Source organism: Dreissena polymorpha, chromosome 5 (genome assembly GCF_020536995.1).
Source record: "Dreissena polymorpha isolate Duluth1 chromosome 5, UMN_Dpol_1.0, whole genome shotgun sequence".
NCBI lineage: Eukaryota > Metazoa > Mollusca > Bivalvia > Myida > Dreissenidae > Dreissena > Dreissena polymorpha.
Genome location: NC_068359.1, coordinates 50,081,610 through 50,105,491, shown reverse-complemented (window position 1 = coordinate 50,105,491; position 23,882 = coordinate 50,081,610).

The following is a 23,882-nucleotide window of genomic DNA, read 5'->3' as shown; positions in this document are numbered from 1 at the left end:
ACATACAAAGGTAATGTTATAGAAGTTGTTGATAATTTTAACTATTTAGGTACAGTGCTGAATTATACTGGAAGTTTTAAACTAAACCAAGAACATTTGGTTGGTAAAGCCCTTAAAGCCATGTATACATAATTGACAAAATGCCACGACTTTGACATAAAACCAAAAACATTTTGCCAGTTGTTTGACTCCTTTGTGGATTCTATATTAAATTATGCATCGGAATTATGGGGTTTCACGAAGTCAGATGATATTGAACACATTCATTTAAAATTTTGCAAACGATTGCCTCAGGTTAAAAAAATTACATGTAATGTTGCTGTTTATGGAGAATTAGGTAGATATCCATTGTATGTAAAAAGGTTTGATAAAATTATAAAATATTGGTTTAAAGTTGTAAACAATAACAATATTATTATGCAAACTGTATACAGACAAGCCTTAAACGATTGTAATAAAGGTTCTAACAATTGGCTCACGAATGTCAAGCATAATATGTTAAATAATTATGGATTTGGTTTTGTATTTGAAAATCAAAATGTTGTGCAAATAAATAGTTTTGTAAATGAATTCAAATGTAGACTTGTCGACAATTTTAAACAAGAGTTGTTCGGTTAAATAAATAACAGTCCTGTTTTAGATATGTATAAACTATATAAAACCTCTTTGGAATATGAAGAATACTTGGACTTACTCTCTAGACGTCTTCGTTTATTTTTCCTAAGATTAAGAGTTTCTGCACATCCGTTGAGGATCCAAACTGGCAGATATGCACATAACAACATCCCACGAAATGAACGTTATTGTTTATGTTGTTACGACTTAGATTTAGAAGATGAATATCATTTTATATGAATATGCCCCTGTTACACTGATTTAAGAAAAAAATATATCAGCCGTACATTTCATGTTAAGCCATCGGTATTTAAATTCCACAAGTTGTTAGTATCATGTGATCGATTAGTTATTTCTAATGTATGTAAATATATTAAAGAAGCTTTATTTATAAGAAATACCATCCTTAATAATATCGTTTAATAGATTTCATCACCCCCTAGATAGAAATTCTGTGTTCTCACCATCGATTGGGTGTGTTTATTTGTATTTGTATTTTTAATTGACTATATGTGTTATGTTATGCTAGATAGAAATTCCGTGTTCTCACCATCGACCGTGTGTGTTTATTTGTTTTTGTATTTTTATTGACTGTATATGTTATGTAATGCTAGATAGAAATTCTGTGTTCTCGCCATCGATTGTGTTTATTTGTATTTGTATTTTAAATTGACTATATACGTTATGTAATGCTTTATTGTTATTCGTAGTCACGTGACAGAGAATCATATGTATATTTGTGTATTAAGACGATGTACTTTTGTATAAGTCTGAATAAAGAATCTGTCTGTCTGTCTGTCAGATGAAAACGGTTATGTTAATTAATACACTAGTGCTAATGCGGATCATAATGATGATTTGATGAAGCTGATGAGATCAATAGTATGCAGTTGTTGTTGTGTTTGTTGATGACCATATTGATGATGAGGGGAGGGAAGAGTATTGGACGTTTTAAGTTGATTGTATTGGAAATTATATACAATTAAAATACAAATTATATTCATAAGTGATATTTACTGTTCAGTCCTCCATGTGCCATGCGTTTTTAAAAGGCAGGCCATATTTTGATAAACTATTTTAATTTCCCGCAATGAGTGCAGTTGAGGAACTGAGCAAATAAAACCGAGCAATCGTGTTAAGTTTCATTTCCGACCAGCGGATGCTTCTATATTAGCGTTTCAATTTACATGTCACATATTAATAGGTCAGTAAAACGGTGCCCCCCACCCCCCGCCGATCTTCCTCGGTGTTATTGTCGCGGCCAACATGTACTTGAAAACTATGTTGTTGAAGTGCCATGTTCATGTATATTTCCCGATGGCATTATCGTTCTGATTTCCAATAAAATATGTTTGCACGTTTCTATTTATTTCTATGACATGGGCATCATGCAGTATAAGAAGTAAGTTATCAGGAAATAATAACTCTAAATACAGTCTCGTCAAATCGGTAAACGACCCGGTGTTTGGTCATTTAATCTCCACAAAGCAGCAGTCAACTGAAAAACGGAAGTTTCGAAAAAACGACGTTTATAATGTATGTTCTTTCTAATATGCCTTGACATATTAATAGGACTTTCAATCTTCCTTGGGTTTCACTGTCGCTATTGTTGGCATCAAGTTTATCATCTTGCATAAGGAACGGTTAAGTTGTTAAGATGGCATCGGGAGATATGTCAATTCGATTGGTGTCAGCCTGTACAATACGAACATTGGCTGTAAAAAGGAAGAAATAGCGTAATAATATCAAAACGTAGAGCTCTGTTGGTATTCACGTATGGCGTCAATAATATTTTATCCATATTTTTTCGGCGTGGCTTATTTAGAGCAATATTGATGAAGATTAATTAAGACAATAATGCAGCGGGAAAATTTAATACTCAATATAATAACGCACATTTTCTAATTGTTATAATCAAACTTACAACAGTTGTTGTACTACCATAAAATATTGCATAAATGCCTGCATGTTGTAATCTTGAACTTAATTTAAAAAAATGAGTAACCATTTTTACGCCAACGCGCGGTGTAAATAAAATAATAAGCATAGGCAGTTGAGGGGTATGGTAAACAGCGCAACCGGAGGAATGTGATGTCTTCCGAGACCGATGGCCGGGTGGACATTATTATTCGAAGGGGGCGGAAATACTTACTACGACCCATACTATCCTAATTATATCGATTACAATATACAAAGAAAGAAGACACGTTTATTAAATAACAAGCAAGTAGAACGTGCGGATTTCAATATTCACAGTGGCGACTTAACAATTGGAGTATAACAGTCACGTTAGTAGTAATTCGCTCATAATGACGTTTTCAAAACACTCTTTTAAATATTTATTTTGACTGTGTTTGACTTTTTAAAGACATATTTGTTAAATATTTCATTCACGTAACCAAAAGATATTGGTTGCCTGCAGTATACATGGTGCAAACGAAGGTTTGTCTTTCCAACTCTATGAAAGTTTATTGAAAATTTAAAAGCGCAAGGCAAATATCGCCTGCTCTTTCTGTGTTTAAACAATGATAAGTATTGGCGGCCCATTATTAAAATCAGGTGTTATTGTTTACGAATCAAACCCAATTCATTGCATTTGTTAACAAATATGCTTTGTAAAAAGAGGTTGCCAATCTGAATAACTCATGCGTTGTCCATGCAATATCGTATTTATAGATGTAACCTAGGTGTTGTTCTATTAGCATCGCTTTATATGCATGGAACTAATTTGATACTATCTTCCAGTACAGGAATGTGGTATAAAATATTACTTGTGTCACGTACAGTGTTAATCCATGGTCAAAATGCCAACATATAAATGAAGTTTTGTACTTTCTACATAGTACAAACATGCATTTTAATGTTGTTTTAGCATCCAAATCGTGTGTCGCTTGCGTAATAGACGGTTAACGTTATCGTTATAGTGTCTTATGTGTGTAATGGACCTTTTGTAGCATCTTAATAGTGCTGCATGACTGCCATAGACGTTTTGAAGCCTCTTAATCGTGCTGCATGTTTGCATAGACTTTACAGCATCTTAATCGTGCCCCATGTTTGTATAGACGTTTTCAGCATCTTAATCGTGTTGCATGTGTGTATAGATGTTTGTAACATCATCATCGTTCTGCATTTGAGCTATTGACGTGTTGAAGCCTCTTTATCGTGCTACATGTGTTATAGACGTTTTGAAGCCTCTTTATTGAGCTACGTGTGTTAAAGACGTTTTATAGCATTTTTTCGTGCTGCACGTGTGTTATAGACAATGTGAAGCCTCTTTATCGTGCTGCATATGTGTTATAGACGTTTTGAAGCCTCTTTATCGTGCTGCATGTTTGTTATAGACGTTTTGAAGCCTCTGTATCGTGCTGCATATGTGTTTTAGACGTTTTGAAGCCTCTTTATCGTGCTTCATGTGTGTTATAGACGTTTCGAAGCCTCTTTCTCGTGCTGCATGTGTGTTATAGACGTTTTGAAGCCTCATTATCGTGCTGCATATGTGTTCTAGATGTTCTGGAGCCTCTTTATCGTGCTGCATGTGTTGTAGACGCGTTGAAGCCTCTTTATCGTGCTGCATGTGCTATAGACGTGTAGAAGCCTCTTTATCGTGCTGCATGTGTTATAGACGTGTTGAAGCCTCTTTATCGTGATGCATGTGTTGAAGCCTCTTTGTCATGCTGCATGTGTAATAGACATGTAGAAACCTCTTTATCGTGCTGCATGTGTTATAGACGTGTTGAAGCCTCTTTATCGTAATACATGTGTTATAGACGTTGTGAAGCCTTTTTATCGTGCTGCATGTGTGTTATAGACGTTTTGAAGCCTCTGTATCGTGCTGCATATGTGTTATAGACGTTTTAAAGCCTCTTTATCGTGCTGCTTGTGTGCTATAGAAGTTTTGAAGCCTCTGTATCGTGCTGCATATGTGTTATAGACATTTTGAAGCCTCTTTATCGTGCTGCATGTGTGTTATAGACGTTTTGAAGCCTCTTTATCGTGCTGCATGTGTGTTTTAGACGTTTTGAAGCCTCTTTATCGTGCTGCATATGTGTTATAGACGTTTTGAAGCCTCTTTATCGTGAGGCATGTGTTATAGACGCGTTGAAGCCTCTTTATCGTGATGTATTGTGCATTAGACGTTTTGAAGCCTCTTTATCGTGAGGCATGTGTTATAGACGTGTTGAAGCCTCTTTATAGTGATGCATGTATTGAAGCCTCTTTGTCATGCTGCATGTGTAATAGACATGTAGAAGCCTCTTTATCGTGCTGCGTGTGTTATAGACGTGTTGAATTCTCTTTATCGTGATACATGTGTTACAGACGTTGTGAAGCCTTTTTATCGTGCTGCATGTGTGTTATAGACGTTTTGAAGCCTCTTTATCGTGCTGCATATGTGTTATAGGCGTTTTGAAGCCTCTTTATCTCGCTGCATGTGTGCTATAGACGTTTTGAAGCCTCTTTATCGTGCTGCATATGTGTTATAGACGTTTTGAAGCCTCTTTATCGTGATGCATGTGTATTATAGACGTGTTGAAGCCACTTTATCGTGCTGCATGCGTGTTATAGACGTGTTGAAGCCTCTTTATCGTGATGCATATGTGTTATAGACGTTTTGAAGCTTCTTCATCGTGCTGCATGTTATAGACGTTTTGAAGCCTCTTTATCGTGCTGCATGTGTTATAGACGTGTTGGGGCCTCTTTATCGTGCTGCATGTGTGTTATAGACGTGTTGAGGCCTCTTTCGTGCTGCATATGTGTTATAGACGTTTTGAAGGCTCTGTATCGTGATGCTTTTTGGTTATAGACGTTTTGAAGCCTCTTTATCGTGCTGCATGTGTGTTATAGACGTTTTGAAGCCTCTTTATCGTGTTGCATGTGTTATAGACGTTTTGAAGCCTCTTTATCGTGCTGCGTGTGTAATAGACGTGTTGAAGTCTCTTTATCGTGCTGCATGTGTTATAGACGTGTTGAAGCCTCTTCATCATGCTGCATGTGGTATAGCCGTGTACAAGCTTCTTTATCGTGCTGCATGTGTTATCGACGTGTTGAAGCTTCTTTATCGTGCTGCATGTGTTATAGACGTATTGAAGCCTCTTTATCGTGCTGCATGTGTTATAGACGTGTTGAAGCCTCTGTATCGTGCTGCATGTGTTATGGACGTTTTGAAGCCTCTTTATCGTGATGCATATGTGTTATAGACGTGTTGAGGCCTCTGTATCGTGCTACATATGTGTTATAGACGTGTTGAAGCCTCTTTATCGTGATGCATTTGTGTTATAGACATGTTGAAGCCTTTTCACCGTGCTGCTTGTGTGTAAAAATGTTTTCAGCTTCTTAAAATTGCCGCATGTATGTAAATTACACATTGTAGCATCTTAATTGTACGGCATGTGTAAAATAGAGATGTTAGGCATCATAAATTTGCTGTATGTGTGTAAAATACAGAGCATAGCATCATAATCGATCTTCATGTGTATATTAAAGTTTTGAAGCATCTAAATTGTACTTCTTTTATGTTACATACACTATCTAGAATCATGATAATGCTACATCTGTAATCTAGTGGTTTTTATGAATGAAAATCATACTACGTTTGTGAAAACACAGTTTTTTGGCATCTTGGTCGATCTACGTGTGTGTGATAGACGTGTTGTAGAATGCAAATTGTGTCGTGTCGTCACGATATTAAAACGATATTATATTGTGTTTTATCCAAGTAACGGAAGCTTTGTACCATCCAAATTGTGTTTTATTCAAGTTGGTAATGCTAGTAATTGTACAATACATTAAGCTTGCCATGTATGTGACACGATTGCTGTATCCAGACGGTGTTTCATGCGTGTTTTATGCATTAAAATTCATGTCACATGCAGTAAACGGATATAATATACAATTTATGTAAGTTTTGTATTGTATTAAAGATGTGTCGTCACTGTTTCTATTCACCATATGTTTTCCCTTGTACTAGTTTAAAACTAATTTTACTAAGAAAGATAAAAAGATAGTTGTGTTCATCCGGAGTAAGAATGTCTTTTAATTAAAAAAGTCAATAAACTCCAATATCATAACCGGCAGCTGACTTTACTTGGTACAAACATGAATTTCAAAATCTCAAACAGATTTTAAGAGACTTGATTGAACTCATAAAAAACTTCTAATAACGTCATGGTTCAAATCCCGCTCAGTCAATTTCGAATGAATGCATGTATTATATGTTTAGAGTGATACGTCTATTAGAACATCGCGTTACCGTGTTTCGATTTTTGTTGTAACATATACGTAAACTTTAAAATCGGTCTTGTGTCATATGAAGTCTATCCTTGTTACGCATGGCAGTGTCTTACCTTCTTCAGCAACTGTTTTGTAACGTTTCTTGTTGTAATCTTATTTACATCTTTTGGAGTCTAATCCTCGAGTTCTGTTTATTTACACAAAAAACTGAAAACCATTGAACTCACAGCAACATCGGTAAATTACGTAATCATTCACTCCTGTTCGATTAAAAAAATGTTAATCGGAATTAAAAAGCTTGCAATTGTTTGTTCAACGTTTTTACGTATCAATCAAATTGTTCCAATTAACGGCAACTATGTTGAATCAGATAATGTGTAAGCAAACAGGTAATGTGTGCACTTACTGCGTGGGAGGAGGACAATATTACAATAAACAATTAGTGTTACCATCTGCTAGTCTTTTATTAAAAACAGTTAACAAAGAATATTGAAGAGTATTAGTTTGAAACACTGAGAAACAACTAAAAAGACGCTGAAGCGATTTGATGCCGTTTTACGGCCTTAACATTTTAGCCAGTGTTTCTAAATGAATCCCTTGATAATTTGGTGCTTTATCGTAGTTGGAAATTGTCTACACGTACATATACTGTATTCTTACTATATATTCTTATGTCAACAAATAACCATTGTAAACGCGTCTATTCAAAGACCAAGAACTGGATTTAACTTCTTTGAAATTAAACAAAATGGGACCATGGGAATCCAAAATCGATTTTAAAATTTCGGATAATTAGTTTCTGATCAATATAATCGTGCATCGCCTTTCCTCATGCAATACGCCCGCGTGCTGTCTATTGGGGACTTACTCCATTTGTTATGTAACTTTCTTAATGTAATACGTTTGTAAATAAATTATATTCACTTCATGGCTTTCTTAATCCTTCTCTGTGGATATTCTGTCGTTGTATGACAATAGATATGATATGAAAATATATGATAAGATACACGCAGAGACGTAGATAACACGTTATCACCACAAATAAATAGGAAAATATTTGTGTGCAAATTAATTATAATTTGGTTATTTTATGAATTTACTTTCAAATAGTGTACATTTTAAAAATGTTTATGCAAAGATCTATCGATATTTGTCTGTCCAAACATGCAAATACACAATCTTTTATATTTCGAATTTAATCAAGAATTTTTATTTCAAAACACATTAAAACCAAAATTTCCATCCTCACCGAAAAGCACGCATCGATAATTGCAGTTTCGCCGTTTACTGGTCGCCTAACTGAACGCCTCTCTGATTGTTAGTAAAATATGTAACAAACAAAGAAGAAACCACCTTGTCAACACATTGAAAAGTTGAATACATATTTTAAACATGAATTGATCCTGTATTACTTACAAAAACTAATCAATGGACCATACCAATTCAAATAAATTGATCAAAATTAAGATTTGTAAAATGTGAAGTGTTTTTTTTTTCGCAGCAAGATTTCAGCTGGATGTAAGCCAAAAAGGATTCGAATGATGATTTCAAAACGAGAATCGACTGCAACAGAACTCAAGTACCATCCGAGTGAATAGGCTATACATTATCAATATGCTGTTTTATGCCTAATAAATGTTATGTTATGTTATGTATAAAGATGTTATAGCTAAAGAGTGCAACACATTAGTTTGAACCGCTCTGTGCGTGCTACAAAACAGTTGTTAATTAGGACATATAAATTAAGTATTTCAAAGGAAGAATAAACCAGAGCTATACAATTATTTCACGTCAAATCAATCAATATAATATGCGTGAATAATTAGAAGTTATAACTTATAGACCTCCTGCGCTGTTTGAACATAAGTAACAATACATAGAAAGTTATGTAAATAGAAGGTTGTAATATAGGTTCATAGAAAAACATTTGAGATTGTTGTGTGAAATATGATCTTGAGTATTAACGACAATCATTGTAAAGATTGCAAAAAATACAGTGTATTGTTTTCAGTATGAAAAGAACGAAACATTTTCATTCAAATATAATGTGAAATATTGTATGTTCAGTTATACAAAGTAAATTACGAGTTTATAAGTCACGGCAAAAAATATAGTGCAATAGTCTGTGCATTGTAAATAACCGACGTAAAATGTTTGTCATAAACATATTTTACAAGCATTTTGAATCAATATAGTGAATATTTTCGGGTAAACAAACGTAACTTGGGTGTATACTTATAAATTGTATTGAATGTATATTATGTGGGCTATGATCTTGTATAAGCTTTATTGCTGTATACATGTTGTTGTTGTTGTTGTTGTTGTCGTAAAGTCAGAACGATGACTTTGAATGAAAGTGGCATTTGCAAGAACTAAATGTCACCAGCTTACATGAACCCTGAAAAATGCAACATTCTCAGCATAACTCAAAAAAAGAAACCCTATAATATTCTTATTTAAATTACATGATCACATTCTTGAAAAAGCAAATCTTGCCAAATATCTTAGTATCAATCTCCAACGTAAAGTCAAGTGGTACAAACAAATTAACTAAATCACTTATCTGCAAACCAGGCACTATAATTTCTTCACCGCAACCTAAAAATTAGCTCATTAAAAATTAATGATCATGCTTACAAAGCAACAGTTAGGCCTAAACTAGAATATTTCTCCAGTGTCTGGGACCCAAATACAAATGCTAAAATTAATCAACTGGAAAAAGTAAAAAAACGTGCGGCCAGATTCGTAACAAACAGATACTACAACACAAGCTCAGTAACTAATATGATAGACACCCTATATTGGCCCACTCTTGAAACACGAAGAACATAATTTCGTCTAATCATGTTATATAAAATTACCCACCACATATTAAACATCACTCCAGATAATCTCCTTGCTCCTGTCGACCGCCGATCCAGAGTTAGCAGTAGCCATTGTTTAAGACGCATACAAATTTAAAAAGACTCATAAATTCTCATTCTACCCAAAATAAGTAATACAGTGGAATTCACTAACCCCCCCCCCACATACATGAGGCAGCCACAATAGAAGTTTTCAAAACCCTTACTCCTGTAGCCGTCATTGTCCCCCTTATCCACCTGTATACACTTACAATGTACATAATTTTAAACCAACACCTTTCTGAGCACCCTTGGTACAGTTTTCAGCCATTTACCAATATGCGCCGGCACAAATTTCTATTTAGACAAGAGTCGCTGAACGAAGAAGAAGAAGAAGAAGAGAAAGATAGAAGAAGAATAGAAGAAAGAAGAAGAGAGAAGAAGGAGAAGAAGAGAGACTAAGAAGCAAAGATACGAAGAAGAAGAAGAATAATCAGACAATACGCCTAAGACGGCGAAGCGAGAGAAGATGAAAGAAGAATCCTCCTCTCCGCTACCTCCTACTCACTCGCCTCCTCCCTACCCTCCTCCCCTCCTAACCTGCCGACGCACCCAATACGCACAAAATACACCACCAACGCACCAACCACACCCACTCACGACGACAGATCGATCCACAATATGACACACAACATTCCGTAATCATTTCGTTTCAATTACATTAAATCCGATAAGTTGTGTTTGTAGATTGGACAACACATCTAGGCATTCGTATATTATCTTAAAGAAGAAAAACCGTAACATGATTGCTTTAGTAATAATTATTTGCTACAGCTTTGTTTCGATTTAAACACCTTTTTATAACTCACAATTTAATACAGCCATATACGCATAAGCTATGCTGATTTAAAGATGATATTTACAAATGTGGCCGTTACGAGCAGCGAGAAAAGCCAAAGCGTGCAATATCTCGTCTGCGCTTATGAAGCCGTTGGCGTGTTGATGGAATTTTTTGAAAGGTAATACCCAAGCTATTAACAATCTGGCATCATGAACAGAACAGACACTTTATTTAGACTGATACATAAGTACATCGTCTTAATACATTCAGTAAAGAAGTAAGTGTGCCAAGTTTTCAAAACATTTAAGTTCAATACAAATGAAAACAATCCAAATTAAAAAATGCATATGGTAAACTTTCAAAACATATAATGACAGAAAGATTTGTAAGAGATTCTGGTTATCTAGCATATTGATCAATGAATTGCGAAATACAAATGCTTCTTTATATATTAACACAGCTTGACAAGTCCTTTTTTACGGAAGAAGTAAGTTATTGGTGATACTTCAACACATATGGAATAACTGATACATAACTTTTAAGGTATTTTTGTCGTAAAACACTTTAGTAAATTTTTAGTTTTCTTTCATCAGAAATTTGCATAAGATTGCAAAAAATTTGGAAATTTTGTTCACTTATGTACCATGAAAAGATATACACTTGCCTTTCATGGTAAAATTTTGACATTTAAAATACATGAAACTCATCTTCAATACATTATTAAAATAGACTGAACAATATGTACAAAGCGGTGTTCTCTAGAAATGTCTAAATGTGGACCAGTTTCAATGGATAATTTATGAATCGAACAATGGAATCAGGCAACTGACTTCGAACATAAAAGTTTACTAGTACAATGTATATCAATAAACAACTATTGTTCTGTGTTTTACAGAACAGAACAGAACATATGTTTATTAAGACTTGTACATCGTAATCAGTCTTAGCCATACTATAATGGACATATCAAAAGGTCATGTGAAAAATAAGTGATAATACAGAATTAAGTAATATAAATTCTATAAAACATAATACATGACAGTAGTAGGAAAACACAAATACAGGTAATCGCATTTGTACACAGTATTTATGCGACAGGGTGGCAATCAGCTATTATGCCGTTAAAATTTATGAAAATTAAACTAAAAACAAATTGGTCATTTTGAGTATGCTTTTAAATCGAATGAAATAACCAACATATATATCGTGTATTATATAAGCAGCAAATTGTATAATCAAACATGCCTGTTTCACATACATATAAAGAAACATTTTTAGTTCCGGAAAATAAATGTTAACAATAGAGATTCTAACGAATAACAAAAAGATATACATCCATATAGGGATCATCATACTTATTTAATTAGAAAATATATTTAAAAACATACACTTTTGCTATATTAGATTATATATATATACCATTAAAACAATTGCACAATCAAACATGCAATAGAACCCGCGGAGCACAACAATCAATTGGTCGTATTTGCGTTCTGAAAAACACTCAACTTGGATTTTCTGATCAACAGGGCTTCTTAAACAAACACAGATAACTTAATAGCTTCTTCTTTTGCACATAGTCATATTATACGTAGGAATTTATACAATGATGGTCGCTTGAAATAATAAGGTTTTATATATTTTTTCTGATATCGTTATAACAAGGGCATATAAGCACAAAATGATATTTTTCCTCTATATCACGTGAGCTGCAACAAATACAATATCTTTCTTCCCTAGCAATGCTACTAGAACTGAACCTACCCGATTGGATACTTAATGGATGACTAGGCATTCATAATCTACAGAAGTAAAATCTGAGATTTTTGCTAAGACATCTCGGTAGTTGTAATATTCAAACGTTATTTAAAATTATTTGTTCAACATTAAAACGGGTCTTTCAAGCGAGTATAACCAATCTTGTTTAAAATAAAATCTATGACTCTGAGTTTAAGTTCAGCCAAGAATGTGTTTTTCTTAACATACTGATAATTTGCGAACACGTACGCGAACCCGTAAGTATTGAGGAGATTTTTTGCATGTGTTGCCCAATTTCTCTTCCCGTTAATACAGTCTATGAGAGCTTAGTTATAAACAACATTAAAACATAATACCATCACTGTCTTTGATTTTAAACCAATATTTAATTATTCTCATGTAACTATGGATATAAAGTGGATATCTGTCCGGCTCACCATAGACTGCAGCTGAACACGTATTTCTTTTTACTCCAGGTTGTTTGCAAAATTTAAGATGAATTATTTCTAGATCCTTTGATTGGATATAACCCCAAACTTCACAAGAATACTAAAGTACTGGTGTTACAAATGCATCGAATAGTTGGCAAAATGTTTTTGGCGATAGGTCAAAGTCGTTGCATTTGCAAAATAGAACATTTAAGTATTTTAATGACTTTCCATTGAGATGTTTAATAATTTTACAAAAGTTCCCAGTTTAATAAAATACAGTACCAAGATAGTTAAAATCATCAACAAATTCAATTGGTTGGCCATTATAGGTCCATTTTTCGTTTGCTTATAGCGCCCCGCGTTTTCGCCATTATTTTCGTGTTCGTTATATTCACAGTTAGACCCCACGTACAACAATATGAATACAAAAGATCTAGTTTTCGATGAGCCCTTAAAACCATGAATACACTATTGACAAAATGTCACGACTTTGACATAAAAACCCAAAAGGTTCTGCCAGTTGTTTGACTCCTTTGTGGGTTCTATATTAAATAATGCTTTAGAATTATAGTGTTCCACGAAGTCAGATGTTATCGAACGCATACATTTAATTTTTGCAAAGATTGCTTCAGGTTGAAATAAATACATGAAATGTTGTTGTTTATGGAGAATTAGGTAGATATCCATTGTATATAAATAGATTTGTTTAAATTATAAACTATTGGTTTATCGTTATAAACAATAACACTTATATTATGCAAACTGTATACAGACAAGCCTTAAACGATTTGTGATAAAGATTATAACAATTGGCTAACGAATGTCAAGAATATGTTAAATAATTATAGATTTGGTCATGTATTTGAAAATCCAAACGTTGTGCAAATAAATAGTTTTGTAAGTGAGTTCAAATGCAGACTTGTCGACAATTTTAAACAGGAGTGGTTCGGTTAAGTGAATAACAGTCCTGTATTAGATATTTTTAAACCATGTAAAACCTCTTTGGAATATGAAGAATACTTGGACTTACTCCCTAGACGTCCGCGTTTACATTTCGTAAGAATAAGAGTATCTGCACACCCGTTGAGGATCCAAAGTGGCAGATATGCACATAACAACATCCCACGAAATGAACGTTATTGTTTATGTTGTAACGACCTAGATTAAGAACATGAATACCATTTCATATGTATATGCCGCTGTTACACTGATTTAAGAAATACATACATCAATCGTACATTTTATGTTATGCCATCGGTATTTAAATTCTACAAGTTATTAGTATCATGTGATAGATTACTTATTTCTAATGTATGTAAATATATAAAAGAAGCTTAAGCTATAAGAAATGCCATCCTCAATAATATCGTTTAATATATTTCATCACCCCCTAGATAGAAATTCTGTGTTTTCACCATCGATTTTGTTTAGGTATTTTAAAATTGTCTTTTTATGGCATATAATGCTTTATTGTTATTCGTAGTCACGTGCCAAAGAATAATGTGTATATTTGTGTATTAAGACGATGTACTTTTGTATAAGTCTGAATAAAGTATCACTTTTGTATAAGTCTGAATAAATTATCTGTCTGTCTGTCTGTCTGTCTGTCTGTCTGTCTGTCTGTCTGTCTGTCTGTCTGTCTGTCTGTCTGTCTGTCTGTCTGTCTGTCTGTCTGTCTGTCTGTCTGTCTGCCTGCCTGCCTGCCTGCCTGCCTGCCTGCCTGCCTGCCTGCCTGCCTGCCTGCCTGCCTGCCTGCCTGCCTGCCTGCCTGCCTGCCTGCCTGCCTGCCTGCCTGCCTGCCTGCCTGCCTGCCTGCCTGCCTGCCTGTCTGTCTGTCTGTCTGTCTGTCTGTCTGTCTGTCTGTCTGTCTGTCTGTCTGTCTGTCTGTCTGTCTGTCTGTCTGTCTGTCTGTCTGTCTGTCTGTCTGTCTGTCTGTCTGTCTGTCTGTCTGTCTGTCTGTCTGTCTGTCTGTCTGTCTGTCTGTCTGTCTTTCTGTCTGTTACATCCGGAGTTTTACCTTATACTAGCCATATCATCAGCCAACAACAACAAAATCACAATTAAATCACCAATACTTAAGCCTGCATCAATATTGTACTGCAAAAAAGCTCTTAATCTTCAACAAATAATGAAAGCAATAGGGGTGGCATTACCTCTCCCTGTCGTAACCCAACATCGTAATTGAATAGTCAGAATAAAAAGAGCATACTTTAACACAAGATTTAAGTTTGGTATATGTCTTTAAAAATTCTATGTGGTTTGCCATTGATACTAGTTTTAAGCATTTTTATCCAACGTGCATTTGTATAAATGGAATCAAAGCATTTCATAATGTCAACGTTTATTACGTAGAGATTCATATTTTTATTTAGGTATTTTTGGACCAGAGAGTGTAAAATAAAAATTGGGTCTGCTGTTGAACAGCCTTTACGAAATCCGAATTGCGCATCGGATATACTATTATTGTCAGTGTGTAAATTTTCTGTACGTGTATTTAATACTGTGGTTTACAGCTTCGACAAGCAACTAACGAGCGTAATACCGCAGTAATTATCTTTATGGCCTTTTTTAGGTAATGGAATAATCAAGCCTACCATCCAGCTTTCAGGGTAGTAACCTGAATTTTAAATACCGTTAAAAAGATCAAATACATGACCAGCCAGGACATCAATACATTCCACTAAATACTCGTTTAATAACTTATCATGGCCCGGAGCTTTGTTGCGCTTGAGGAATTTAAATGCACTGTGAATTTCACTGATTTTAATAGGCTGGTTAAATTCAGTATTACATGTAGATAAATTATTAAACATAGCTTTGAAATGTATGTAGGCATCATATTTTGATGAATTTCCGAGAGTTTCAAACCAGTGCTGTGTTTTATTATTAATATATCTCAAAATGTTTTGTACAGGTGTCACCTAAATAGTTCTTCCGATTCCGTCGTGTCGCTTTAACATAATATTACAATATCTAGGATATCGATTCTCTGTAATACTTATCAATTTACACAAATATTTTATGCAAAGCGATAATCTACAACATTCTTCTAATACCATGCTATAATTTACATATTTATTTACACCAAGAAAATATTTACAATACTCGATTTGTATTTTTTTTTCAAGAATGTCTGAGAATGTCTATAGAATGAATGTCTATATATATATATATATATATATAGAGAATAGAATGTCTATATATTCCATATATCTCGGAACCATATGTAAGTATATGTTTGACCATTGTATCAAACAATTAAAAATATTACTATTGCAACATAGACATAACCTTTCTTTGCGTTGAATATTATTTATAGCGTACCTCCCTGTTTGAATTCTTAATGGGTGTACATAAATAATTAACGTACCAAATTGAATACCCAAATTCCTTGGCAACAAACCCAAAAAAGGTTCGTATACTATAGTAGGTTTAAAATATCTATATATACACAACTCCAATACAGGACTGGTACTTAATGTACCATACCATTCTTGTTTTAATGTAACTATAAGACTATTTTAAAAATGGCATATAAAATAAGTAACACACACCTAACTAACACATCCATTACCATAATCGGTTCACAACTTTTTAATACGTGAGACCCACGTTATATGTCCTTAATGACATTCTTCAACATTCATAGTATTCATAGTACGCACAATATAGAGAATTGTATTATAACTCAATCTATTTTTAAACCAATATTTAAACATTCTTATCAAACGATTAATGTAATTGGTATCTACCCAACTGTCCAGAAACACATGTGTTACAACTGTTCAGTCCTACTTGAAGCATACGTTTACAGTACTACAAATAAAAACGTTCCATTTCTTTAGACTTTGTAAAACCCCATATTTCGAGTATAACAGTACCTAATTTATTAAAATTATTAACTGTTTCGATGTTATTACCATCGTGTGTCCATATCTCATTTTGGGGTACACAGCCCATTTTCCGGAAAACCATAATTTTAGTTTTATTTGTGTTTATTTTAAGACCATCATGCGAACGTCGCGAGACACGCTGTATACTTAAATCGGAACAATCCCGGACTAAATAACGGATATTGCGATGTCTATATTTGTTATTCTCTCAGACACAAATTTTGGCAAAATAAACGCTGACCTCACCTCAAATCTCGCTCGGCTTTCATATATTTATATACGCAGTATTGTATGCAATATATTTTGTTCGCGTCATATCGACGGATTACAATGATCAGTCATTATTATTATTCTATGCATACATAAGTTGGTGGTCCGGATCTTATACACACATGTGATCACCTGTCCGAGTCTATGTTAAACCGGTCATGTATTCATGTAAATTAATGTGGATCTTGTTCGCGCATCTGTCTCCGGTCATATGTTTAGGTATGCAAACACGTACAGTAGGATAGTTACGAAAGAAGGGTAATACGTGCCATAAAAAAATTCTATCAATAATAGCCACATCGTTATAATTTGTCCCACTTCTATGCGATGTTTTTTACTTTGCTAAACAGATTTCGATAAGAAACGATATCTTTAAATTGTTATTTTGCTATTTATGTAGACTGTTGCCTTAAAATCGGAGCAAATACACTCCAATACCCCATAACCACGTTGTAGTTTATCAAAGACAGGGGAAACAATATACGACGGCGTGGTTTTAACGAAAATCAAAAGCATTAACGCACCACCTCCAGCGATACGAACAGCTATGCTATTTTTATGGAAATAAAAAGGAAATATAAAATACGGATAAAAAATATGTATCAGAACGATTACCAGAGACAGCAGCGTTAAAGCTAGATTATCCTCACTTCACCGTTTTTACTGAAATAATGTTGTTTGCATCGTGTTGATTTGCCGTCCGCATATTTGTAAATACATATTTTAACAATCTTACTTCTATGTTCGATGCTTGTCTTGCCAAGCCCTCACAAACGAACCGTACGGATTTACGCTCATTACCATGACGAAGTTTGTCAGCTCAGCGTCATTTTGAACTCATATGTTTTTGTCTCATAAATAAGCATGCTCAAATCGGCACGGGTAGCAGTCGCAAAGATGGGAGAGTCTATTTCCTTGGACCAGACACAACTTGAGTCTAATTGACTGAGATGTCTGATCATGTTTTCACCACATTTGATGTAAAGTTTCAGGTTTTCCTGTATACATTAAATTGCATCTACCGATCATAGGAAATTTATTTTGTCTAAGTAATATGTTCGTCCAGTATTTGTTACCAATATTTATTGTTTGTTTCTTTTTAAACGTGTTTTCGTGAGAGTACTAAAAATGCATTCAGCTCCATCAAAAGCAGTTTATGAAAAATGAAAAATTGCTCAATTAATTGCAGAATTAACATGATATCAGCGTTGAAATAAAATCACAATGTATTTACAAAATGAAAAGTTATACGAGTTTTCCGACTATCAAAGTTTTCACGTGAAATCAAATATAGTACATTTGTGTGTGCTTTTTGTAATTTGAAATTGTGTGTTGTGTCTTTTGATTGCTTTGTTGTTCATAGCATAGTACGTTGTAATTGATTTTAATCAATGTCATTACATAAATAATACCATTTTATTTCACCGATGGTATGAAATATTTGAAGACATTTTAATTTCATCGATGCTTATTTGCTTATACTGTGGATAGTCTTCCCAGAATTAGTAAATTGTTAAGTGTGCCATTTTATTTATAATTGTGACTTACGTCATTTTATTTTATTTGTTGTTTATACAATACTCGATTTACGCTGAATCGATCTATTCTTTCAAAAGGCTTATTAACACAGATCGACCGATTCCAAATCCATTATTTTCCTACGGCGAAACACGCCCTAAAATGTTACACACAAACAAAGAACAAAATGTAGCGCCTTTTATGACCATCTCTTCAGACGCAAAATTATCTCCTCTCCGTTATGTATATGCGGACTTCACGAAACGACATCACATTATTTTCTTGAATGCACTCGGTATGAACATATTCGCGGTGAACTTATAAACTCAATATCCATGTATATCCATGTATTCCTTCCCCTGCATTGAAATTATATATGGAGACACCACTCGTGACTACTAAATCACGTGCCTTTCGTTCCTATCCCATTCGAACATGTACGCATAAAAAAAACATTGTTGTAATTCTATGTAAACAAAGCTGTATTGTTTGAAATAAAAAATAAATATATTTAAACTATTCGATTTTTTTTTAATTCGTTATTTGATTTTATTTATTTAAATACGCTATTTTATTGGATTTATTTTTTATGTTTAATACCTTTATTTAAAGCAGGGACCTAACCAAGTTTGTATTGGGCCCTGTTAATTTTTGTCTTTAACAAATTTTAAACTGTAAATATTTTACCAAAAAAATTTCGATATTAATCTGTCTGAACGTGCTAATAAATCATCTTTTATATTGTCATTTACTACAAAACATTTTATTTGAAAACATAATAAAACCCGACATTTCCCACGCTCTTAAAAGCACAAAGTGCAAATTGAAGTTTGAGCATAACACTTTCACCGTCTACTTGCCGATTTACAGAACGCCTTTTTGATTGTTAGCTGAAAAGGTAATAAACAAACAACAAACTGAATTGTCAACAAATTTTATAATTGAATAAAGCGTTTTGCGGTTAATTGATACCGTATAGCAGTTATATTGAAACCCGTTAATTGCCCAATTCAAAGCGATTCGCCGTTCACGCCGACGCAAAGGAAGCCTTATTATATAATAAATAGTAGATATTTGTATTGAACAAACACGAGTAAAGTTTTCTAAAAAGGACAATTACTCAAACATCTCGGTTTAATATTTAACCAGCCATTCTGCATGCGAGAAGCAAATGTCATTCTCAATCCCAATGTCGTATGCGTCGAGTTTGCAATTGCTGAAACAAATAGTACAATGTGTTCAAACTTGGAGGCGTATGTAAACATTTGAGTATTTGAAAATCCTCGGCTAGGGGATTAGACAAAAGAACAATAGGTGGGCTTGTAATGGTCATTGTTTCTTGTTCATTATAATGTTAAAATAATCAACTATTTCAATAAGAATCCTGAAGTAGGTTTTATGTCTTTCCCAACGGACTAGTTCCATTCGAATATGGAATAAGGATTATTAAAAGTACTATCTATGTTATTGCGAAATATTGAAATTGCATTATAAAATATTTACAACAAAACATCCATTAAACATTTTTATTGAAATAGCAAATCAAAAATAATATTAGAAGAATGAAATATTAAAACGAGATTTAAACGTGATTTATGTGTACAAATCTTATTATAGCTCACAGTTTATCTCATCAAACGTCGGAATATTCTTTAATAAGACCTAAGGAAAACGATATGCGAAATGCAATACTGAGTTACTCTGCATATGAACATGCTTATTGATTTTCAACATTTCTTTAACTACTATATTTGGACGGGCATTTTATTTGTTTTAAAGTAATAAATGACAAAGAATCATTTAATAAATAGTATTAATCGATAAGGTTCAGAAATCTCCAAGACCAAAACAATACGTAATAAGTATCCAATCAGGTTTGCATATTCATGATACAACAAGAGAATTTTTTAGTTGGCGTTATAATGGCGTAAACATTTCCACGTTGGCTAGTCGTAACAGTACAATAGTTCAAAATGATGCGTATACAGCGACTGATTTTACATAGTTCTAAGAGAATAATTTTACGGCAGCACCAGGCGCATTGTCTGCACTTTGTGGTTTCTGTTGCTTACAAAGTTTCTCATTTCTGTATAATTTATTATATCCTTTATTTATTTTCAAGATTTCGCCATGAGCCGATCGCTACACCGTCGGTCAGTCGCATGAATGAAATGGATATGTCGGTTGATGACGTAATATGGAGGAGGCTCTCCACTTACCCAAGTATTCAGACTATGGATATGACGCCAACTATAACCACGTCGTTCCGTTGAGCACCTGCCGCTTGTTTCGTTATGTCATCACAGGAAATCACAATGACTTCATTGAGATGTCGTTCGACGTCAACAGTTTTGACTGTTTTCTTAACCGGTTGACTTAACCGTGGCGTCAGAATTTTACTAGACTTTATCAACCGGTCATAACTGTGTAATAGTCATTTTTAACATTTGAATTGTATTCAATTGAAAAGAATTCGTTTTATAGCATTAAATATTTCTACATTTGTGTAATATGATCTTTGTAGCATTTTTATCGTGCTTCATGTGTGTAATAGACGCTGTGTACCATTTTACTTGTGTGTAATAGAGATCTTTGTAATCGTGCTTCATGTGTAATAAACACTTGGTAACATTGTAATCGTTCTACATGGACGTTTTGCAACATCTTATTCGTGTTAGCTTAGTAATATACATTTTAAACATCTTAATCATGCAACATGTATGTAAAAGACACTTGGTATCATCTTAATCGTGTAACATTTATGTCAGAGACGTTTTTCAGCATCTGAATTGCGCTTAACGTATGTTATGGACACTTTGCAGCATTTGTATCGAGATTCATTTGTAAAATGGTATTTTGAATCACATCACTCGTGCTTTCTTTGTGTACAAGACACCTGTAACATTTTTATCGTACAAATTGTATTACATTAATCGTGCTTTGGTTATACAGTATGAGTTTTGTAGCATCTCAATCGTGCTACATGTGTTTGATAAACCTTTTGAAAATTGTGTTAAAAGCATGATTTGTATCGTAACGATATGCTATTGTGTGGCATACATGTTACTGAAGAATTGTACCATCATATGTGTGTTTCAATGTTTCTATCTTTGCGACGCATGACAGTGTCTAATCTTCCACAGCTTATGTTTCGTACAGTTTCTTGATGTCACGTCTTATGTACAACGTTCGGGTTTAACTTCTCGAGTTCCGTTTGATTACACTTAATACTAGAAACCATTGAACCAAGAACGTTATCATTCATTCCGGTTCACATTTATTAATTATATGTTAACGGACTTAAAAAAAGGTTCGAATTGTTTGTTCAACCTTTTTACATGTCAATCAAATTGTTCCAATTAACGGCAACCGTATTGGCTCGGATAATGTGTAAGCAAACAGGTAATGTGTACACAAACTGAGAGGGAGGAAGGCAATATCGCAATACTGCGCGGGAGTTCCATTGTATTGTGTTTAATTTATTTTATCACTGTTCCAATACTAAAATTTGTTTAAGTCGTATTGGTTTTAAACTATTTTAACATTAGGAAAATAGTATAATTAAATATACAATATATTAACTCTAAAACAACATGCTCGGACAGTAGTATTCATAAAACGTGACACTGTCTGTTAATTTAATTTGCCTCGAAATCCAAGATACACGATGGTATTATACTGACTTGCAATGACACAAATAGGAATTTAAGAAGAGATATTGGTATTACTTTCAGCTGGTATTTATTTAATACAATTTTGAGACAACTTACTGCATGGACACGATTTCGTTTACAACATCCAGTGGAATCAACTAAAAAATCATATGGTGATTTGTTGAGGTTGCAACAGTCTATTATATTCTAAAGAACGTTTGTATGGTAGCAGTTTGAAATATTTGTGTTTTTATCGAACTTCAATACTCCGTACCATAACAATTACTCCACGGCCATGAACCCGATAAACAAACCTCGTCAATTTAACAAAATGAAACCATCGACAATCGATTTTTATATTTCGGATAATTATTTCTGTTCAATTTTGTGGTTTACCGAATATGCTCGAGCTATTAGCCCGCATGTCGCCTTTTGGGGAATGACTCCATGATGTAATTTTCTTTATGTATTTCATTTGCTAAAGAATTATGATCCATTACATGTCATGAGCAATCGGTTGATATTCACGTCGTTGTATGGGAAGAACCAATTGTATGAAAATGTATAAATGGATCAACGCTAGAAGAAAAAACGTTTCATGCACATTGGTTACCTTATGGCGTTGTTCTTCTTTATTTGGTAAAACATGTTCATGCGTAAAACAATTTCTATAATTTCTTGTCAAAATCAATTCGGATGGATCTGAGACTTCCTTCGTCAGAATTGAACGAGCATTATTGGTCTAGTGTTTGACAGCAGTTGGTGTTACTAATTTCAGATAACATCTACTTTAAAATGAACCCTCCGGAAGGACATTAATATTTAGTAATATTTAAGCCCATTGTATTTGTTTACATATAATACCTGTTTGCATATATATGTCTTTTGATAATAATTGTTTTACTGGATATTGGCTTCAATAAAAACATTCAATCAAACAGTTCTGGAAAAAAATGCTTAATTCATAGTAGGAACAACGTTATATCAACATTAAAAATAATCAGACAACATGAATACAAAGGTAAACAAATAGTGTTTGTTGTTGAAATTCCGAAATGAATAAAGATTTAAAGTGAAACATATTGTGACGTTTTTTTGTTTTAGTTTATAATGCGACTTTCTATATTGTATTGTGGGTTTTCTTCATAGCCCAATACATTTTTCATTACATGGATTTTCACACGATGGTGAAGTATTGGTACTGTTCACCTTATCCTCATAAAAAACAATAGAAAAAACTACATTATTTTGTATTATTATATTTATTTACTTTAACACTTTTTTAATTTGTCTATGCAAAGATCGAAATATATGTACATGCCAATAAACAATATTTTTTATTTCGATCTATTGCAAAACATTTTATTTGAAAGAATTGTACAATGCAAATGTTCACACACTGTGAATAGAATTTCGTGCAAATTACAGTTTGAGCCTGACATGTTCGCCTTTTATTGGCCGAATCGAAGGCGTCTCTGATTTTTGTCGAAGACGAAACAAAGAATCAACAAACCACATTGTAAACAAATTTTAAAAGTGACTTATGCTTTTTACGGTTAAATATTCCTGTATTAATTATAAAATGTAATCCATAGATCATCTAATTTTCATATAAAGAGTGCACAAATTTTGTAAATGTAGATTGTGTCTTTCATACTAATATTCTCGTTGGATATACTCCAAAATACTGAACAATTATTAAAATGGTAATTTCGAAACGAGTATCGATTTCAAAGAATGCAATAACAATTTCCCTGTATACAGATGTTATACATGTAGCTATTGAGCGCATCGTTCGAGTTGGGAACGCTCTGTGCGTGCAACATAACGCC